This window comes from Monodelphis domestica, chromosome 8 (assembly GCF_027887165.1).
Source record: "Monodelphis domestica isolate mMonDom1 chromosome 8, mMonDom1.pri, whole genome shotgun sequence".
NCBI lineage: Eukaryota > Metazoa > Chordata > Mammalia > Didelphimorphia > Didelphidae > Monodelphis > Monodelphis domestica.
In genome coordinates, this window is record NC_077234.1 from 88,850,065 (window position 1) to 88,874,113 (window position 24,049).

The 24,049-nt window shown below is 37.3% G+C and overlaps 1 pseudogene; it reads right to left on the reverse strand.

The window, feature by feature from the left end:
- Window positions 1-3,399: 3,399 nt before the first annotated feature.
- The window catches only part of LOC100619575 (purine nucleoside phosphorylase-like), a 50,995-nt pseudogene continuing 30,345 nt past the window's right edge, over window positions 3,400-24,049 (reverse strand).

The window sequence follows — 24,049 nt, forward strand, 5'->3', positions numbered from 1 at the left end:
TAAGAAGGGAAGAGAAGGAACCTCCCATGCCAATGGAGTTCCCATTCCAATAGACTATCAGTAAGAAATTTTCCAAGTATGAAATATCCCAATGGTGAAATTTTCAACAATTATAAGTCTAAGGAAATTTGAGGTTTACACATTGGAGGGAGTAAAATATCAGAAGACTGGAAAAGTAGAAAGGGGCTGGATTGTAAGCAGTTCAAAAGTCGAGAACTTCCTTTGGAGTGAGACGATTAATATACATATTTAGCAAACACTACTAGAGACTACATAATTAATTCTTAATTTGGGGGATACACCCAACCCCCTCAAAATAGCCTCTAATGCCCTCAGTCAATGATGGTCATATAAAACTTATTTCTCTTCATTTCTTACCATGAATTCTGTTGGAATCAGCTAACCAAAATCTCCTTATTCTATGGGCATTTTTTAACATGCTCATCATGATTTTTTCCCTCTTATACAATCAACCACATCCTTCTCTTCCTTCAAAATCCTATTCTGTCATCACTGTCTCCAGGAAACCTTACTAGGTTCACTCTAACCTGCTTCCATTACTTTGCACATTGGCACCTTAGTACTTGTTTATAGTTCACACTTTGTTAATTGACATTTAATGTGTTTCTGATGTCTTAGTGCCATGTATTTTTTCATCTACCCAATCTAAAGGCAGGGAATCCATCTTCTTTTGCTTTGTTTAGTCCCTTCCAACTTAATCTGAGTTCCCTTAATCCACTCCCTTAATCTAAGACAATGATCTGTACCATTCCATGTGATTGTCACTCAACTGGACCAAACTTAACCATTATCAAGGATATTGGGGTTTGGGGATAGCGAATTGGTGAGAGTGGGGAAGGGATGATTCTTAAAGTCTTCTCTATGTTTCCCTACCAACAATGCAACAATTCCTCCCATAGTATGGTTCAGTGAAATGTTGGATATGAAATCTGATGACCTGGGTTCAAATCCCAGCCCCTTTACCTTCCTTATGTGACTTTGAGCAAGTCAGTTAACCTCTTTAAGACTCAGTTTCTTCATTCATAAAATGAGGGATGGCATATGAACTAGATAACCTCTCAGATTCCTTCTACTTTGAAATCGTTGATACTTCCTGAGTCTCTGCATGAGAACTCTTTATGAGTGTCTCCCAAAATTGGGAGTGTTGGAGTTGTGGAGAGAAAAGGGAAAATGAGTAGCAGTTTTAGAAATAAGATAGTATTTCTTCAGCTCATTTGATACAATATTTCTTTAAGATGAAAATCCAGAAAATAAATGGAAATAGAGTTGTTATTGCTTTTAAAAACCTGTGAGATATTTTTGTAGGCAAAGCTCGCTTCCTGCTTTTGCCCTACTAATGACCTCAACTTTAGCTTTCTACTGGAAGACCAAGTTCCTTTTGATTAATCATTCCTTGCAATAATATCAAACAGCCCTTTGTGTTTTTCAAACAGATTAGTATTTCTGTCCAATTACGCCCCAAACACACCAAGCAGATAAATGACAACCAGTTAGCCCAATGGGATCAGAACCGAGCCCCTCAACAGCCCTGCATCGAGGAATAAAAACATATATAAGTGATGGGTTTTGGATATGAACTTAGAATGACTTGTGAAGACTGTCTGAGATCAAGGGCAGGAGAGATTGAAGTTCCACTTAAGAACTGCTACCAGGAGGGTAAAGTGGCCAGCTCGTGTCTGGTCACTGCATTCCATTTCTGTAATTGTTAAACACTGCTGGGAGTATTCTATCTCTTGGAGGAGGAGAAGCTTAGGGTGATATGTGTCAAATTTTAATTTCATTTAAATCTCTTGCTTATTTTAATTTATGAGGTGAAGAGAATATTAGTTTTTGGAGTGATTTAATATTTTATGTTGTAAGTGATCTTCTACAGTCAGTTTGTTAATTAGACTCTACTGACAGGAGGTTTAATATTGTGTGTTGACTCTTCAGGAAAGGAAGTGGAGAAAATATTCCTAATAGACCAAAAAGAGAGAGACATGATCAAAGGTCTCTTGGAGACCATATGTTAGAGGTACTTTAACCAGTAGAACAAACAATGTTTTGCCCTTAGAAAAGGCTCTTTGAGCATTCTGGAGATAATTAAAGCCTACTTTTAGGTTTGCTGCCTTGGAAGTTCTTTTTTTTTTAATACAAATCTTTTGCTTTCTTCATCTTTTTGTCCAGTGTGAATCAGAACATTTTCAGAATTATAGAATCCTCTCCAAGGATGTTGGTTTCTATACAGAGCTCATTTCTAGGCAAGACCTCCATTTGAAAAGACAGTTTCTCTTCATTTTCTACAGCTCTGACAGTAAGAAATCATGAGGAAATGTCATGATCTCTGAACATATTGGTTCTTCAGCTTGAGACAGCACTGCATAGCAGATGATCTCATAGGCAGGAAGTTCCAGATTCAAGACGAGTTTCTGATAGATAGCTGCAATGTGACCTTGAGCAAGCTACCTACATGGATTTCATTGGATAGAGCACTAGACTTAAAGAGTCAGGAAGATCCACTTCTAATCTCTGCCTCAGACACTTCCTTAGTTGAGGGACCCCAGAGAAGTCATTACCCTTTCTCATCCTCAGTTTTCTCATGTATACAATAGGGATAATCACTATTGACTTCACTGGGTTATTGCAAAGACCAGACAAGAATGATGTAAGCTCTCAGGACTCCTAGACATCTCTCTAAGATTGTGACTTTCTTTAGCATTAGTAAAGGGAAGTTCTTAACAGCAGTGCTCTATCCAGTGCGTCACTTAGATCTCTCTAGGTGACTTGCTCTGAGTCACATAGCTACTATCTATCAGTGAGAAGACTTGAATCTAGGCTTTCCTGACTTTGAGATCAACTGTCAATCTGAACCAATATATTTACAGGTCATGACATTTCTCTATGATTTCTTAATGTCAGAGCTATAGAAAACAGAGAAGCCATCTTTTCAAATGGAGCTCTTAGTGAAAGGAAATTCTCACCATAAGCTCCCTCAAAATCACAGGTTTGTTTGTTTTATTTTCTGGCTATCTTTTTATTGCTGTATAGTACTATTTGTAAAACACACTAGGCTGGGACTAAAGTCTCAGAAGTCATAGGATGGCAGAGAACATGCCCCAGGGAATGTAAGAGTAGTAGTCCTTTCAAAATATTAGCAGCAGCTTTAGTGTAATGTGGGCTTAATCCTCACATCCATTAGAGGTGGAATGAAGAATGTTGGCTATGAGTTAGGAGGTACAATGGAATGATCCAGCTTTAGCGGAAAGGGACCAAAGGAATAAAAAAGAGAATTAGAAAGCATTAGGAGGAGGGGAGGCCTAATAGGATAAGTAGGTATCCCAAGGAGATGAAATACCCACAGTTCTTCTACCAACACCTCAGGGAAAGAAGCTAAGTGGCTCAGCAACAATGAAAAGCTGGCCATGATCTGGAATGAAAAGTAGGCAGCAGGGAAGGAGAGGTCAAAAAGTCTTTTCTGATGGTGGCTGAATGTTTTCCACAAGAATACAAGACAAATTGTTCCAAGTTCTTGGCAGCATCCTGCCCCACCATCAGTACCTCTTCATGATTCTTAGTCTCGTGGGTTTCCTAGTCCAATATTGATTTGTTCATAATAAGGGAGAAGAATCCAAAGACCCAAAGTTCACAATGTCTAGCCACTCTCACTTCTGGCACGGTGCTCATGTCCACAGAATCAGCCCCTATTTTCTGTAGAAACTGACAATCTGCAATGACCATAATGTATGTTCCTTCATGCAGTGGTCGTTCTTGATCCATTTATTTCCATATACCATGAGCCTTCTGTCTCAAAATTCAGTCATAAGCATCAGACATGGAAGGAAACCTTTCTCCAAATCTTTTATCATTGGGTCCTCTGAGTGGATGTTAGCCACAGATACCTGCCAAATTGATATGATCTCAGATCAGCATAACATCTCCAACTTCAAATTCAGGTTTCAGTCCATCAGCAGCATTGGTGACAGTTAACATATGCACATTCGTAAGTTGGAAAACGCTCACAGGGAATGCCACCTTTGAGAGTGGATAGCCTTCATACATGTGGAATCAGCCGTGCATCATCACACAGCATTTGGCATTTAAGTATCCAAATACCAATCGCCCTGCATGACCTGGTACTGTGCTCTGAGGGAAGTTGGGTATCTCACTGTAGTCCAAGGCCTGCAATTGGGTCACTCTATTTTCCAACCCCCAGTCCCCCCAATCCAGAACCACAGATCACTGCTATTTGGGGTCAATGTTCAGTATGGGACAAAAGCCACTCAGCTGTTTTGTTATAATCCTCATACTTGTACTCATTCTCCTTGGCTCCCTTGTGGTGTCCTGCTCCACTCAGCTTCTGTCTACTCTCCTGGACTCTGCTCCACTGAGCTTTGAATGCTCCAGTCAGCTAGGAGTTGTTTTTTTTTTTAAAGAACTAAGTAAACATTTGTTAAGTGTGTACTACATATCTTGGGCATGCAGAATCATAAATGCATAGATTTAGAGATAGAAGGCAATATTCAAGGTCATTCAGTCTGAGCTCTGTTTTTATAAATGAGAAAACTGAAACCCAGATTGACCCAGCCAACATCAAATAATAAAGTCACAAATGCTAACCAACCTGGGATTTGAACCTGGATCCTCTTACTCCAAATCTAGCACTGCTGCCAGTAGAACACAGATTACAAAGATAGACACAACACTGACTTTTGCTGGCTTTTTCTATATTTAGAACTTTCAACTAGATTTTATTCAACCAAACTAGGCAGAGTTGATGGGCGTTTATAACAACCCCATTGTCATGGAACAGCTTTTGTTTCTATTGAGGTTAATAAATTCAGTGAGATTATTTCTGATGTGCAGTTTTAATAACTGGAGCTTTTCTGGAAATGATATCAATTCAGAGATAAAGGAATTAAAACAAAAAGATGTGTTTAAAGGTCAAAATTGTTGAGCATGAGTTGAAGAGTGTTCTCAACTATAAAGTTCATGTGATTCACATCAGGTTTCTTTTTCCTTTAAAACTAATTTTTCCCTAAAATAAAACCCATGCCAGGAGCTCAGCTTTCACAAGCAACCCAACAATAACAAATCATTCTGTCACAGACAGACATGCTTTGAAGATGATTTGGCTCAAGGTTTGATGAAATGGCAGAATAGCAACAGTGTGGTTAAAAGAGGTAAAATTCCTTCTCTGGTTAATTAAAACATATAGACTAGGTATTCTTGAAGTACTGAAATATATACTTATGTAGGTACATGTGTTTGTATGTGTGTGAAAGACAGACAGATAGACAGAAGGGGAAGAGAGGGAAGGAGACAGACAGAAAGAGACAAAAAGAGAGCCAGAGGGAGAGAATATATATAGAGAGAGGTGAGGAGAAAAATATTTCATTTCTAATTTCCCCATTTGTTTATTCTTCATATTTTAGACATGAGATCTTTTTTTTCTTTTTCAGTGTCTTCCTTGGGTGCTGCTTTCCCTATGAAGCATTCCTTTATTTTCCTAGCTATAAATTGTCCTTCCTAAAGTTTCTTATTCTATTCTACTTTCTTCTTTGCATTTAATATTTCCTAGCTTGTATTTATTTGTGTATGTGCCTCATCCTATCTTTTTTTAGGTTTGAGGTAGTGCTACGTAAAGATATAGATGTAGATGTATATATATAATGCATAATCAAACAGGCTACATATCACACATAAAATATATATTATGTGAGTTCATGTGTATAAATATATTAGATATAAATATATATATATACATATATATATATATGTATATATATATATACACACACTATTTTTACACACACGTTTTCAGCATAATGGCCACCGTCTTTGCCTCTCTTCTAGTGTAGCTCTGTCTGAGGCTACCTTCTCAGCCGAGCAATCACAAGTTGGCTCCTCAGTGCATTTTCATGATGTACCTTGATTCCCATTCCTAAAATTATAGCTTGTAAGTCCCTCTTGTGTACTTCCCATTTAGATTCAGCCAGTATACACAATTAGCTTAAAGCAAAGGCATTTGCTAAAATGGCACAGTAAAAATGGTAGCAATGAAGTATTGCCTGATAACACCAGAGTTCATTCTCCCACAAATATGTATCGTATCCATGGAAAGAGTGGGGATACACGTGGAGTAAAATGGTAATGAGGCACATATATAAGGAACTATATTTGTATGTATGTATTTCAATACTTTAGTAACACATAGTACATATTTTTAATTAACTAGAGAATAAACTTTAACTGTTTTAAACAAAGTGTTGCCATACTTCCATTTCATCATACGACCAAGGATGCCAAGCACTCAGTACTGTAGAACCCCAATGACCTTTTTCTCATTGTGGAATCCCTTGGGCATTATGTCTATGCTAGACAAAGACAAAAAAAATCCCCTGGGCTCCCTGATTCTGTTTCTTTCAGGAGGTCGGCTTGAGATTCTAAAGACCTATCATTAGCATGGGATATAAAAGAAATTATTTATTCTACACAAAATAGTATTTTTTCCATTGGGGAAAAATGTTATGAGCAGGATTGACTGTTATTTTTGTTCAGGTTAAATCTTAAGCTTTTGACAGCTTATATCTCTAATGAAGATAGGGAGAGGGAATTATATTCCTTGTAATGATGTGCTAGCGTGGATTGTTTCCTTTGCAAGTAACCTTTATTTGTCATTATTAGGCAATGTTTTAAAGTCAAGATGAAAGTAGCCTGTTTCTTCTAGAAGAAAAACATATTTTCATTCATTTCACTTTCATTTACTTGAGTTTTTGTCTTCAAAATATGCTTAGCTTTCCTATGACATGCAAATGAGAATGTCCTTTCTGACTATTCCAATTCAATAAGTTAAAATTCAACAAACGTTTATTAAGTGTTTACTGTGTGTTTGCAGCTTTCCAGCTCAACTCTACTTGACCATATTATAATTAACAGCTGACATCCAATTTCCTTTTCTCTATTTGCAATTGAGGGAACATAATAATACCTTGTCCTTCGTCTACTTGGCTCCAACCAGAAAAATGGGATCTAATGAGTAATTAACGATGTTGAGGGGTAGATTTCTGTAATAAATAAGGTAAGAGCCTTTCAATTCGAACCTGACAACTCTTGGGAAAGTAGGGGAATAACTCTGTCAGTCTTTAGATATGGCAGTGCTTGGAATGTAGATGATCAGTATTGTCCCCTGTTCTCAAGAGACTATAGGTGAGCATGTATCGATTCTAGCATGTTTCTTGAAAAAATAATAGGTGAGACTTAAAGTCCCAGGCTTTCTATTTTCTTCTCTTGACCCTACTCTCCTTCCTTCTGATTGAGCAGGACAACACAGTGTGGATTACCTCTCATAGTCTATCTCTTCTTTACTTGATACAAAGGAGACCAGAAAGAAGCCTTTTGGGTTCTACTGAGAGCTGGGAAATCTGTGAGGAAAGTGTCCTCAGGTCAAGGTGTGTCCATATGAGTTTCAGAGATATAGCAAAGGCCATTTTCCTTTCAGACAATTGTGTGTCTTTTATTTTAATATTGGTTTTAAAGATTCAATTTACATTGCATTATCTAGATGACATTTTGGATACATGTATGTGCCTGTGCTGAGCTAGGAATTTCCCCTTAATAGTCTACATGTTTGATAGTTCCTGCTAAAGATTTCTTCCCACTGCCATGCTCATCCTCCTCAATATATGTGTACTTAATAGGTTTAGCCTTTGGAGCATTCTATTGGCCCACTACCCTTCCCCCATCCCAAGATGAAAAGAATACTGTCTCTCAGCAGATTAGGGATATTCCAACTTCATTAAAAGATAATTATTTTAAATAGAGTGAATAATAATTGTTGTAGAAAATCAGACAGTTTCATTAAGATATGTGTGATGCACTTTAATGAGCATTGGTGTAAAGTCCCTCTCCAGTACTAAATGTATGATTGATTGTAGAATATAAAAATATATATTCAATTAAAAAACAGCTCATATTAATATACTACTTTTATAGTATTTAATGTAATATTTGTATTTCACTTATAAAACAATTTCCTTACAACAGCCTTATGGGATAGGTGTCTCAGGTATGACTCTCCACATTTTATAGATGGAAAGTTAATTGATTTTCTCAGAATCACATAGCTAACAAGGGTCCAAAATGTGACCGTAATCCAGTTTTTTTCTGACTCCAAGACCAATGTTTTTTCTAAAAAAAAAAAAAAAAAAGCATTACCTTTATCTTGAAATCAGCACTAAGTGTTGGTTCCAAGGTAGAAGAGCAGCAAGAGGTAGGCAATTTGGATTAAAAAACTTACTGAGGGTCACAGTTAGGAAGTGTCTGAGGAAAGATTTGAACCCAGGTCCTCCTATCTCTATGCCTGACTCTCAATCCACTAAACTGCTTAGCTGTCCCATCAATGTTCTTCCTGTTATATTATGTTTTAATGCCACCATCATTTTTCTTCATTAAGTAGGAGATTTGTTAGACATGTACACAAACATATATAATGCAATAAATAAATTATTAACCATAAACATGAGATCAAAGAGAATTAAATGAGAAATTCCAGAAGCAAGGGATTGCTCTAACGAAGGAATTTGAGGAGATAGTTCATGAAGGAGATGGCATGAGAGGTAGACAAAGAAGAGAAAAGCAAATAAACATAGGTGAAAATGGGTATATAAACATGATATAGAATTTAACTCAATTAAACTTCTGAAAAATGTATAAAGTATGCAGGAGATACAAATCCCTATGGTAGACACTGAATTAGGAGATTAAGGAGCAAAAAATAAATAGCATGTAATTTCTCTCTTTATGAATCTTATATTCAGTGGGGGACCAAAATCATATACAGATGACCATAATAAAAATGAAACATCAGTATTTTAGGGAAGTGCAAGCAAACTGGTAGCATTCTATGGAGAGGCCTTATGGAAACCTGAAAGAGCACCAAGCAAATGGGTTCAAGTCAGGGGTGTGCTTGAGTCATCTGGAAGCTTGTTAAATTTTCAGTGAGAATATTTACAAGTTGGAATCCACAAAGACTGTAAATTAGGGCTTGATTCATTGTTTTGTTGACTAAACTTAAGGAAATATTAATAATGCAGTCTGAATTTAAAGGTAGGTTGGTATATACTCCCCCACCCCACCCCCAAGACATGGCTGTTAAACATTTACCATCACATCCTAGGTTCAAGTCCTAGATTTCTCATTTACTGGCTCTGTAACTCCAGTCAAATCATCTCTTTGAGTCTCAGTTTCCTTATCTGTACAATGGGGATGATAATAATACTTGTTGGAAAAATCACAACCTTTCTTTTAGCTTCAGTTTCTTCATCAATAAAATAAGGATAACTAAAATTTCCATATATATTGATAATTATACTTACATCATAGGATTATTAATAATTATATGACATCTTTAAGTTTGAAAAACTTTATGTGCCTCATGTCACTTAATTTTTTTAACTGTTACCTTATAATTAATATTATGTATTAGTTCCAAGGCAGAAGAATGGTAAGGAATAGGCATGGGAGTTAAGTAATTTGCCCAGGATCATAGATCTAGGAAATGTCTGAGGTCATATTTGAACCCAGGTCCTCCAGCTTCAGACCTGGCTCTTAAATCCATTGAGGCTCCTTCCTGACCCTTATCTCACTTAATCTTTATAAAAACCCTTTGAAAATGTCTTCTTCTTCCTCCTCCTCTTCTTTCTCTTCTTTCTTCTTCTTTTTGTTCTTCTCATTCTTCTTCTTGTTCTTTTTCTTCTTTTCCCACCTCCTCCTTTTCTATTTCCTCCTCCTCCTTGCTTCTCCTCCTCCCTTTCTTCTTCAAAAGTGAGGTTTTATGAAGTCAAGTCATTATACCAGAGTCACATCTAAGTTGCTTTTCACACCTAGGCTTTCCTGATTCCAAATCTGATTCTCTATGCACTGGATTCTAGGATGCCTCTCAAAGTACCTTGTAAACCTTTGATCATTATGTAAACGTGAGTTTTTGTTTAATTAAAAGCTAATATGATCCAAGTCCATTCCCACTATGCGATGAAAGAAACAAACTGGACTTGGTTCTAAATTTTCAGTGCCTAGAGGGTACGAGGCAGTATTTGGCTGATTGGAGGTGCTCACCAAATAACCATTGGCTGCCTCACTCAAACTGGAACATGGGGAGAGCTCTCCTGAGTCCAGTCAATGTTTTGAAGACTAAACGGTCATCCTGCACACTTAGAAGGGCTTCCAAGAATGGATAAAAGGCCATCCAGGTACCTCTGAGAGAAGCATTTTGTCCCCTTTACGTCAAGATTTATTTTTCTAAACCTCCAGGCTCTGTTCCAATTAGTTACATTATACCAGCTTAACATCACACTAGAGGAGTATATCTTGTACTCGCAAATATATTTCATATGATAATGCCATCAACCCTCATAGCTGTGAAGAAGCTATTTGCTTTTTTTCTCCTCCCTGTCTCTGCCTTTTTAATTTCATTATGATTTCTAAAAATTCCCTGATAGTGTTACAGCTGCTCCACAGTTAATAGCCTTGAAATAGAAATGTGTTACTTTGCTTAGCAAGAGACATCTGCATACTGTAGAAAAACAGAATCATTTGAAGTGATTAATACAGGAAGATGGTTATTCGTATTTTAAACGCATGTTGCTTAGCTCAAATATGTTTGCCTTCCAGCCATTTTTAGTTATGTTCTTCTGATCTATGTTCGAAATCTGCGATGCTTTTAGGATCTACATAAAAAATGAATGTTTGCCAGGCAACCCAAAGCCTCCTGCTGCTTCTTGGCTCCGTGGTGGTTGTTTTTTTTTTCCTTTTTGAATGTCACAAACAGAGCTTTTGATATGGTACCCATGGGGCTCTTTATCCAGTGTGATGTAAATAACTACTCCCAATGTTGAGGCCCACCGCCATCTTTGATCATGTCATCTTGAAATTTGCCCTTGCAATGAACAAGGGACCGACTTCATGCTCACGTTGGGAGAGCACGTACTCCATTTGAGAATGTCAAGGTATATAAGCCCTGGGAGAGCAATAGGGTAGGTTCAAAAGTTTGCAGATAGATAGATTATTGCAGGCTTAGAAATTACAATGAGGCAGCCCATAGATGCCTCCTCTCTCCTCCTGGTAGTCTCGAAAATCTATTGCTACATCATAAATCTCTCCCTTAGCATCCCACTCTATAGTTATTTCATCAGTATTTCATCTCTGCCTTGAGATTAACATGCTGAAGTCTGATGTTGAACTCATCTGAGGACATGACGAAAACCAACTTGACCTTCTTTGTGCTTAGCCTGGACTTCTGTCCTTCAGGCTGTTCTGCTTTTCATTACCACTCTGCAATAGCCTCACTAAATAAATAGCTAACTAGCATTTAGATGGTGCTTTAAGGTTTGCAAAATGCTTGATATATATTAACGCATTTGATCCTCATAATAAACTTTGGAATTAGGTGCTATTATTTATTATCTCCATTTTACTAATGAGGAAACTGAGGAAAACCAAAGTTAAGTGCCTTGCCCGGGGTCACTCAGCTAGTAAGTGCCTGAATCAAGATTTATACTTTAGATGTCCTGACTCCAAGTTCTGAAATCTATCCACTGTGCCTCTTGCTGTCCTGTAATTCCATTAAAAAGTTGTTTGTGTTTCTGAATTTCCTTAATGTCTTCAGAAAGATCCAGTCACTTGAGGTAGTAAGGTGAAGGACCTTCAGGCTTTCTATTCTGATCTTTAATTGTGATTGAAGAACCCTTGAGCCTTACTACCTTCCTTGAAGCTAACCTTTTAATATCTGTTGTTTCTACCAACTAGAATGTGAATTTTTTTAGCAGAAACTGACTCGCTTTTTTATTTGTATTTTTAGCACTGCATTGTGTGCTTGACACACAGTAAATGCTTAATAAATACTGATTCATTCATTCATAATAAAGATGAACATTTATAGAGTGAATTAAAATTTGCTAGACACTTTAATACTTTAGCTCATATAATATTATCTCATTTTTTTCAAAATGAAGAAGCTGAGGATTTGAGATACTAATTATGTGCTTATGGTCCCATAGCTAATAAGTTTCAGAGGCAGAGTTCGAACTTAGTCTTTCTGATTCAGAGTTCAGGAATACACCATACTTTAGCACCCATAGATCCTGAATCTCAGCTGGGAAGTTAGGTCTACTAAAGATAGGAATTGTGGGAAATTCCTGGCTTTCTCCCTAGACCCTTTCCATTGTTTGATTAGGCATGGGCTTGGATGATCCTAGTATGGGGAAGAATCCCTCATATCGCCTTTGCCACAAAAAATACAAGCTGACTTTTTGGGATGAGGTAGGGAATTTTTCATTAAATAGTCCTAGAGTCCAAGGTCCTGAATTCAAACCTGCCCTTTAATGATGCCATCTATATGTCTGTGTGACCTTGAATAATTACTTAATCTCCAAGGGCTTCAGTTTTCTTATCTATAAACGAGGGAATTAAACTCTGGGCTGCATTTCTATGATTAATCTCTCTCTCGACTATCGGATCTAACTGAAGGTCTCATGCTAGCATGAGGGCTTAGTTTCCCAGCTTAGGTTGGGGCTGACCAAAAGCTATCCCTGTCTCACATATGTTGGATAGATTTGATTAAGCAAGCAACAGCCATTAAGAAATCTTATTTTATTATGGAAACATACCTAAAAGGGTGCCTGCTAAACCTCCAATGGTGTAGAGTTTGTAAATTCAATATCCCTGATTTTTATGAGTATTAAAGATGTTCACATGCAGGAGACATTTTTGGTTTCCCTCAGTGGCACCTCTTGGTATATTTCTATAATATCCTATATTGGGAACAATATAATAGGATCTGAAATTGTACACTGTATCCCAACTCTAGGCTAGCTTATATTTATTCAGTGCAATAATAATTTCCTGTGATTTATAATGATGCTTCTTTATTAATGCTCTTGGATTTTATAGTATATCACTACATTCCTTTTCCCTTCTGGTGGTTTTTTTTTCTTCTTCTCAGCTTTATTAGTTTACATTCCCTTATGGTGAATTATTCAAGCCAATATCTGTTCTTGGCTGGTCACACCAGCCTTCTTTGAATGGCATTTTCCTCCTTTCTCTGCACTGCTGGCCCAATTTGGGCAGAAGCCTGCTGTTGGTCAAGCTGTATTGGATTAGGATGATCAAGAGCCATATCATGCTTTATCTGTGAAAATCAATCTTATTACAATGAGCACGGGAAGTCATGCTTTTGATGAAGAACCACATAAGATTATTATTTTTCACAGAGTGTAGAGACACTGGATCTCACAGGGACTCAGGGTATCTACCCATCCCTCATTGCCTTCTCAAAAGGGGAAATAAGCTCTCCATTTCTCACTTCCATTGGCTTGCCAGTCTCAACCCCATTCTATTTCTGGTTCTAGTCTAAGGAACTCTTTCCTAAAAGGGAGGAGTAGGAAAAATGATACCCAATATGTAAGCATGAATTTGGTACATAAGTGATTCTTGATTTCCATACAATCCAGGGAATGCTAAGCACAAAAAACCTTTAGTATGCAATAGAATGGTTAGAAGAGAATTTGGCAATTTTCAGTACTAGTACAATAAAGTGAAAGGCCAACATTCAAATTCAAGCCTTTTGAGGACTTGAAAGAGTTTTTTACAAGGCTACTAATTAGCTATTTCATATTTCACCTCTACTAAGTTTAATCCAATCAAATGCCAACCTCTTTTCTCTTAAATACGGAGTATTTCCTTGCTGCCAGGCCATTCCTGCTGCTTCTTGGGCACTCTTTCATGGAGGTGGTCAAAGTGATGAATTCTGGGGTTCCCCACCCCCCACTATCAGACACTGCTCCTCAAGGAGGCCTTACTACCTTCCCAATGAGAGATACTGCTGCTTCAACCACAGAGTTCCAGGCCTTTTGAATTCTCACAAAGCCCTGCATTAGAAATAATAAAACACAGAAGGATGGTCATATCACAGGAGCCATCTTGGCTAGGCATAATATATGCTCATGTCTTAAGATTCCATAGAGAGTGAGGATACCTCCAACCCCTGAGAACTAGAATCCTGAGTTCCAGCTCATCAGCCAATTAGGAGATTCAGACCAGGGATGAACTTTATACATGGCTGGACTTTGTATACTTTTCCTCTCAAGATTCAGTGTAATCATCAGGTCCAAATGAACACACCCCAGAGCAGGAGAAGGACATCTGAAGGGTTTTTGCTTCAACAGAATCACAGATTTTAAAGTTGGAAGTGACCTTAGAACATACCTAATATAGCTACCTTATTTTTAAAATGAGGAAACCATAGTACAAAGAACTTAGGGGACTTGCCCACATAGCAAAGATTTCCAACAAGCACTAAATTTTCTTTAAAAATAATTTTATTGATTGCCGTGGGTATTTTTGGTTTGATTTTTATGTAACTTTATTTCCCTATATATCCCTACCCTGCATCTTCCACAATCTGAAGAGCTATCCCTTACATTAATGTATAGAAAAGATCGATCAAGATGTCCAACATATGCAAAGTTCCACATCCATGGTCCCTCACCTTTAATGAGAATGAAGGAAAATTATAATTTGTATTTTCTTCAATTTTATTGTTGTTTTTCTTTCATTCATATTTTTTGGATTTCTGAATATTGTTTTCTTGATTCTGCTTACTTCTCTTTGCATCAGTGCATACAAGCATCCCCATGTCTCTTTATATTTTTGATTTTTGCCATTTATATACTTTAATTTGTTGAACCTTTCTTAAAATAGTGGATGACCACCTACTTATTTTCAGTTCTTTTAAGCTATGGATTTTAACAACCAGTCATTGAGTTTTTGTCTAAAGATCCAAGTAAAATGTTCTATATCACTTGATTAGAGAAAGGCAAATTAAAACAATTCTGAGGTACCAACTCACACCTATCAGAAATGACAAATGCTGGAGGAGATGAGGGAAAATAGGTACATTAAGGAGTGGAGGAGGGCAGCTGGGTAGCTTAGTGAATTGAGAGCCAGGCCTAGAGATGGGAGGTCCTAGTTTCAAATTAGGCCTCAGACACTTCCTAGGTATGACCCTGGGCAAGTCACTTAACCCCCATTGCCTACCCCTTACCACTGATGCCTTGGAACCAATCTGTGTATTGGTTCCAAGGCAGAAGGTAAGGGTTTAAAAAAAGAAGAAGTGGAGGTGTTAACTGGTCCAACCATCCTGGAGAACAATTTGGAACTATTCCCAAAGTCCTATAAAATTGTGTGCATCCTTTGACCCAGCAATACTACCACTAGGTTTACACTCCCAAATAGAGCAAAGGAAAAGGAAAAGGAGTTATATGTATAAAATATTTATAGCAGCTTTTTTTGTAATGGCATAGAATTGGACATTGAGGTGATGCTCATCAATTAGATGAATGACTGAACAAATTGTGGCATCTGACTGTGATGTAGTACTGTTGTGTTTGAATGGTTTCAGAAAACATGGCAAGACCTATATGAACTAATGCAAAGTGAGAAAAATTAGGAGATCATTGTGCCCAGTAACAGCAGTGTGGTAATGGGGGCCAACTATAAAAAACTTGGATATCCTGATCAATACAATGATACAAGATAATTTGAAAAGACTCATTATGAAAAAAAATTCTATCCACGTCTAGAGAGAGAGATCTGATGAACTACAAACTGATCTATTGTTTTCTCATTTTCTTTTTGTTTTTGCTTTGCTTTGCAATATGGCTAATATGGAAATATGTTTTCCATCATTTCACATATATAATTGACATCATCTTGTTTGCATTCTTAAGGGGTAGGGAAGGAGTAGGGGGAGAGAGAAAATCTGGAATCCAGAATTTAAAAAAGAAAAGAATATTAAAAATAAATAAAATATTTAAAAAATGTTTAAAATGTAGAAAATCCAAGTATTTCTCAAATATTGGTAGAATCATAAAATTTGGAGGTCAAAAGAAATCTTGGCAATCTTTTATTCCCCCAATAGAAGGTAAGTTATTTGAAGGCAAGAGCTATCCCCCCCCTTTTTTTGCCCCTCTTTTCTCAGGCTTAACACAGTTCCTGACCCATAGTAGATGCTTAATAAATACTTAGCAATTAAATGAATCAACGTCTTTATTTTATATATATAGGCAATTAAATCCAAGGAGTTGAAATTACTTGCCCAGGATCACAGAACTAGGATTAGATCACAGGTCTCCTAGTTCTCTTTCTTTCCTTTGTCCATAAAAGGCTAGTCTTCAAAAACCTCTGATACTTTAATTTGGCAAGACATAACAGAGCCATAAAACTGGTCCTACCCTTTGACCCAATAATCCTTCTAGTGGGAACATATCCTAAGGGTGTAATTATAAAGCAAAAAGACCTATTTGTACAAAGATGTTTTATGGCTGTGCTATGTGTAATGGGGAAAAACTGGAAACAATATAAATGTGCAGTGGTTGGTTGGGTAATAACCAATGAGTGCAATGGTTCTATATCACCATAAGAAGGGAAAATATGCAAGGATCTATGTGAAATAATGCAAAGGGAAAAAGCAGAACTAGAAGGCCTGCATACATATTGATTACCATTATGTGAATATATGCATATGTCTATGTGTACATGAATAAATGAACAATCTCATAAGGAAGTGTGTTATTGATGAGCTGTCATTGATGATGTCCATACATTTAAATTGACTTTTCATTGCAAAGTTAATTAAACAAACGAGATTTAAATGTCTCATAGGTTTATTCATTTGATCAGTGAAACTTTGGCAGGACCTACTGCATGTGAGATGCAGCTAGCAGGCTCAGTGGATAGAGTCCTGGGGCTAGAGTCAGGAAGATACCTCTACCAAAGTTCAAATCTGGCCTCAGATACTTACTAGCATGTAACCTTAGAAAAGTCAATTAACCTCCATTTGTCTTAGTCTACTGGAGAAAGAAGTGGCAAATCACTCCAGTCAGTATCTTTGCCAAGAAAACCCATGGACACAGGGTCATGGAGATTCAGACATGACCGAGCAACAACTATGACTACTATTTGTGAGATACTGTGCTAAGGTAGGAGCAGAAAATACGAGAGAAAATTAAACTGGGGTCTCTGCCGTCAAGGAGCTTATAGTCTAATAGGGGAGATGGACAGACATAACAATGATTTCAGAACATAATGACATAAAAAATCACAAGAGAGAGAGACAAAAGCCTGGGAACTAAGAAGTAGTCAAAGATGCTTTGTTTTCCTCTTTGACCACATAAGTCTTCATCTAACACTCATATGTAGATGAAGTGAAGTGGAAAGAGAGATGGATGCAGAGGCAGTCTTACACTAACACTTACTAGGTGGGTACCCCTAAGAAAGTAATTTGGCCTCTCTAATTCTCAGTTTCTTCATCCATAACAAAGGGAGGATAATAACACTTGGAATAGCTACCTAATGAGCACATTATGAGGAAATCACTTAATAAACTCTGAGTGACATAGAAATGGGAATCATTATTCTTTAATAGGCAAAAAGTAAAGGTAAGAGCAGAAAAGTCAGAATCTGAAGGAGGATGACAAAAATGGCAATCGCCACCCCCAGAATCATAGTCTGAATATCCAAGGCACCTCATTTTAGTGACAAAGACATCCTCTTTCATTTTATAGATAATAAAAATAGCTAACATTTCCATAGCACTTTAAGGTATGCGAAGAGCTTTGCAAGTGTTATTTCATTTCATCCTCATAAAAATCCTAAGAGATAGGTGCTATTAATATTGCCATTTAAAAATAAGTAAATTAATGAGTTAATTTAAAAACATATTGCCATTTTATAGATGAGGAAACTGAGGCAGAGAGAGGTACCTAGTTAGTGAGTTTCTGAGAATTTGAATTCAGGTCTTCCTAAGTTGTCCAAATACAATAGAAACCTGCTTGAGGAAACTGAGGCTAAGAGAAATGAAATTAATTGTCTTACATCATGAAGAAACCAAATTATTATGTCTCTAGGAGGTTCTTCCCACTGCACCACATGGCCTCAGTCTTTCAAATAGCCCACATTGCCACATGATTTAAGGATTAGTTGTCATTAAGATTAAGGTGACATCCTAAAATTTTGACAAGAAACTAAAATGAAACAATTTCAATTTGGCTATAGCATGACCTGTGAAACTGTAAAATGTTGCTCATAAAGCAAGGCTGTGATGACAGATTTTGGGGGTGACAAAGAATGTTGACAGTTTAGCTCTCTCATTCCTGACTGGATTGCTCTCATGCCCCAAATCTCTCTAAAGTAAAAGGGCTGTGGGACCTACCCATTTGTACCAAATACTGAAGGTAAAACTATGATGATGATTGATGGTGAGGAGGAGGATGTGGTAATGATGATGATGGTGCTATTGCTGGAAACCAAGTCAGTTATTAATGGCCATTTTAGACTCACCAAGTCTCAGAATATTCTTCTAGTGGTTTTATAGTTGCCATTGATAGTCACCAAAGAAATTAAGATGACTCAGAGGACAGCAGAAGCTATGAGCCAGCTGCCTTCTCTTGAAGATGAAGAATTATGCTGGAGAAGCAAAGTGCAAAGAGTTATCATTGGATAGCCTGCATGTTCCATTGGTATCCATGTGATATGGAAGACACCCAGCACTTTGTGGGGACAGTCACAAGAGCCACAGAGGATGGGAAGTCATAAATGGTTTCTAATCTGCATTGCCAAAGAGGGCAATCCCTCCATCTTGAGCAAATGACTTATTCTCTGCACCTGTTTCTTCATCTGTAAAATGAGGTGTTGGAACTCCTTAAGTGATTATAAATTCACTTGATTCTTGGAGTATTGGAAATTCCCAGAAATAGAATTGGTATATATTTATATCTTGAAACTGCACTTAAAGAGAAATTATTGGAAGAAAAAAAGAATAGAAAAATAGCATGATAATCTACTTTTCTATCCACAGAGTACTAGGAATGTATTGCGTCCTCATTTAAGAAATGGTGATAGGAATAAGAGTAATATATGCCATGTGAAGATAGGTAGAGAACTATCATTTACACAGTACTTTAAGATTTATAAAATACATACACTTGAAAAGAAAAAATATTTCCAATAGGTTCTGATCAAGGAGTAATACTCAGTGAAATTACGCCTTGGCTGCGGGAAGGGTGGGTGGCGGGGGAGGGAGGGAAATAAAGTGAGTATTGTAACCAAAATAAATAAATAAATAAATAAATAAATAAATAAATAAATGAATGAATGAATGAATGAATGAATGAATGAATGAATAAATAAATGAAATTTAAAAAAAAAGAAAGGAAAAAATATTTCCAGCTCCAATGACCAGGGAGGAGGAGATCAGCATCAATCTGGCTTTTGAGGACGGATATAGCTTGAGTAGGACAAGAGGAAGACAAGAAAAGCTTGAATAAAATAATGGGCCAGGAAGTTTCAATATGAGGAAAACAAGGCTAATTTTGGAGTGTGAGTAAATAAAATAAAGCCAAGAGTTCATGTAGATGGAATAGTGAGCATCATGCCTGGACAGTTAGGTTGTGACCAGATTATAAAGGGACTTGAATAATAATAATAATGCTTAAAATTTTACAATGCTTTGGATTTGTAAAATACTTTTACATATCTCATTTTATTTTTATAACTCTGGGAAAGTAGATGTCACCCATTTTATGGACAGGGAGACCAAGATTAAGAGCTGAACTTGGCCATGACTGCCCAGCTAGTAAATATCTGAGGCAGGATTTGAACTCAGGTCTTCCTCACTTCAAGACCAGTCCACTTTCTACTTTAACACATGAATGCCTAGAGAAGAAGTATAACATCCTACATAGAGCTCTTTGGTACATATTTTTTCACAATCTTGAGAAATGGGATAAAACAATTTTCACATCCTTGCAAGACTGTCCTTTGAAAGAAGAAGACCTGAGGAAAGAAGTAGGACCAAAAGGGGAGAATCAGATAAAATTTCACTAGAGACAGATATGACTCTGAGGCACTGAGCCTGGATTCAGGAAGACGTGAGTTCAAATACAACCTCAGATACTTTCTAGGTGTGTGAACCTCAGCAAGTCATTTAACCTCTGGTTGCCTAACAAAAGGAACCACTGAATCCAATGTAGGAAGATATAGAAAATCAGTCCAATCTCCTTGCCAAGAAGTATTGGACACAACTGAAAGACTGAACAACAGCAAGCAATACCCAAAAGTAGAATGGGCTGCCTCACATGACCACTCATCAGGGAGGCTTTTAATGGGGATCCTTGTTCAAGAACAGAGTAGGCTAGATGCTTTCTTGGGTCCTTCCCATCTTGATGAGCTTGTGACCCTATAACTGAAGAATAGGGGTTTTAGATTCATCTGTGCTTTGTGCACCTTAGGGGAAGTACAGACTCTCTGGACCTCAGTTTCTTCATCTGTAAAAGAGAGAGCTGTACATTATGATCTTTTCATATACTTCCCAGCTATTATATGATTTTGTAGTTTTTGACAAAAACAAAAATATTAAAACAATTTTTTGATCAAAGTCTGACAAACTTGACAGTGGAAAAGAAGGAAGCTCAGGGTGATGCCAAGAACATCAGAGGATCTGAGTTCAAATCCCAGGTCTGTCACTTAACTATCTATGTGATCTTGAGCAAATGACTTATTCTCTGCACCTGTTTCTTCATCTGTAAAATGAGGTGTTGGAACTCCTTAAGCTCCCTTTTAGCTCTAAATCTATGATCATACAATAATTGGTAGCTGATTATATACATTAAATAATTGGGAACATTTCTAGACCTATAATACAGAAAATAATAGTTGGATTAGTTCAATAGAGGTAAATTGAAAATTTCCATTATCTCATCTTTCCCAGTAATTGAAATTAGCTTAACACAACCTCAGCTAATATTCAACTCATCTTTCACACTTACTGTTGTAAAATATGCTTTGGCTACATGGACATTTAGGTCAAACAGTTACTTTGGAGTTATTAACCTAGTTCATAGTGAGAGCTGGTATGGATCCCTTTTTCAGAAACTATTTAGAAATAGTCACTAGGATTCTGGACTATAATAATGTTTGTTTTTAATTCAAGAAAGTTCTGCTTGTGTGTATATGTAATAGTGATGATGAATATTTGTCTCAGATGCCAGAATTAGAAGTAATGAGTAGAATTTATGAATAGACCAATTTAAGTTTGAGGTAATTTAAATAGTTCCCTAGTGATCAGAAATAGTGATATTCTTTTTTAAAAAATAAAAACCCTTATCTTCCATCTTTGAATCAAAACTATTTTGGTTCCAAGGCAGAAGAGCAGTAAGGGCTAGACAATGGAGGTTAAGTGTCTTACCCAGGGTCATACGCCAAGATAGGAAGTATCTGAGGTCAGATTGGAACCCAGGATCTTTGGTTTCTATCACTAGCTCTCAATCCGCTGAACTACCAGCTGTCCCTAGTAGTGGTATTCCTAAGGCATAGGTCCAACCATGGTACATCTGTATTCAAAAACTTCAATGGTTCCTTCTTCCTTATAGATAGACTCTCAGTTCCTTTGCTTTTCCTTTCTGGCTAAAATTTACCTTTCCTGGCTTTTTGTCATTCAGTCTATGTTATTGTTTGTCCCTCATTTTTGATGAGGACCAGTGACTTCACTGGGTGATGTCTTGATTTGAGCATGAATTGGATTTAGGTGAAGCAGAGGTGCATGAAGTCATCAGCCTCACTCTTTCTTCCAGAGTCATGAAAGTCCAGTGGCAAGACAACCGGTAGGACAATTGGCCATGGCCCAGGATTCAGGGATGACCTTGGCATCTTTAATTGTTCAACCAATCTTTAGGATCTCCTCAGTGCCTACTTCAGCCTCCTTCTTGGCCACTGGAAAAAATTGTTCTTATGCACCCATTCCTCTGGGGGCAGGGGAGAAGTCTTCCCATGTTTGGGGTAGACATTTCCTTGACTCACCAATGGGTTTGAGGCTTGTTGGTTACCCTCAACCTGGTTGAGCTCTTCTGCTGAGACAGTTTATTAGGGAGTTACCTAGATAGTCTCTTGGAATGACAGTGAGAGTTAGATGAAAGCTGGACAATGGATGAGCAGCCCTAAAAAGGGCTCAGCAAGTTCTCATTCCAGAGGTGTTGAAGATCCCTGCACACCTCATTCATCCTGTCATACAGTCTAATTCTTGGCCAAATGACCAAATGACTTAATGTTCTTCACACATGATATTCCATTTTGTATCTAAGCTTCTGTGAATATAATCTACACTTTCTCTCCCATCCCCAACCTCCAAGCCCTAGTTGTTTGTTGTTTTTTACAAAGCTCAGACCAAGAGCCAAGGGTCTTCTTACATGGAAACATCCCTCCACCATGACATTCCCTTTCTCCCATTGTTAAATTCTTTCTGCACTCCTTCATTTTGGGGACAGGCCCAAGTCAATAAGTTTTCATTCCCCTCCTGAAAGTGTTTCTGACTCTCTGGATTTTGCCATTATAATTTTTGTTGTTGCTATTGCTTATTCACTTTTTAGTGATGTCCAACTCTTCATTATCTCATTTGGGATTTTCTTGGCAAAGATATTGGACTGGTTTGCCATTTCCTTCTCCAGATCATTTTACAGATGTGAAAACTGAGGCAAACACAGTTAAGTGACTTGCCCAGGGTCCTACAGAAATAAGTGCTGAAGACCAGATTTGAATTCAGGAAGATGGATGAGTCTTCCCTGACCACAAGCCTGGCACTCTATCCACTGTACCAACTGGCTACTGCTATAATTTAGCTAAGGAATAACAATAGCATGAACTTTCCAGGGTTGTTGTGAAAGTCCAATGAGATAATATTTGTAAAGTACTTAGCACAATACCTGGCAAAGAGTAAAGCTATCTAAATGTTAGCTTTTGGTATCATTATCGTTTGCTCTAACTTTCCTGAGCACCTTAGACTTTCTCCTCCTGGAACATTCCTCCACCATACTGTCCCTTCTTCCACTGATGACTTCCTTCCAAGGCATCTGCTTTGAAGATGGGTCCAAACTGGCCATGGTTCATTCTTTTCCTGAGAATGACTCTAAAATTCCCCACCAGGCCTTTATGTGGATGCCTTCTCTGCTCTCTGAAGGCAGAGGCTGTTGTAAAAATTAAAATTAAATCTCAATTTAAAAAAATCATATTTTAAGAGATTTATTAATGATCATTAGAAATAAAGGAATAAAAGGGATATAAAACCACATGCCCATGGCTAATTAGTCAGTTCAAAACCTCATGTTTTCCACTACCATGCTCGGGACAAGGAGCCAAAAAAGAGTACAGAGCTGGAACACCCACTGAATTTATCCCCTGTCTATAGGAAGTAATGACAGGAATTCAGTGGGCTCCTGGGAAATGTAGTTTTCTAGGGTAACAGATTTCCAATTACATACTGTCTTATGCTGGAATTTGTATTCCCAGTGCTTGCTATGCATGTCTGGTACACAGTAAGTATTTAATTCATGCTTGTTGTCTGTTGGTTGACCTGCCTGCCCAAGTACCAGTTCTTACATCAGATCTTTCCTGATTCTCCCTTTAGATAGCTACTGTTATTTCTACCAAATTATCTTCTATTTGCTTTACTAAAATTTAGATATGTTGTTTCTCTCAATAGAGTTACATTTTTATGAAGGCAGATATTGTTTCATTTTTGTCTTTATGCTATCAGTAATCTTACAAGAGAAGAATTTAGTTCTATTTAAAAATTCATATTAGGGAAGCAAGGTAGCTTGGTGGATTGAGAGCCAAGCCTAAAGATAAGAGGTCCTGGGTTTGAATTTGACCTTGCACACTTTCTAACTGTGTTGTTATCCTGGGCAAGTCACTTAACCTCAATGGCTTAACCCTTACCTTTCTTCTTCCTGGGAGCCAATACAAAATTTTGATTCCAAAATGGAAAGTAAGGGTTTTAAAAAAATGCATGCTGACTAATATGGAAATATGTTTTTCACAACTATAAATATATAACCAATATCAATTTGCCTACTTTCTCAATGAGCAGAGAGAGCATGGAAGGAGACAATTTGGAACTCAAATGTTTAAAAATTAATGTTAAAATTATTTTACATATAATTGGAAA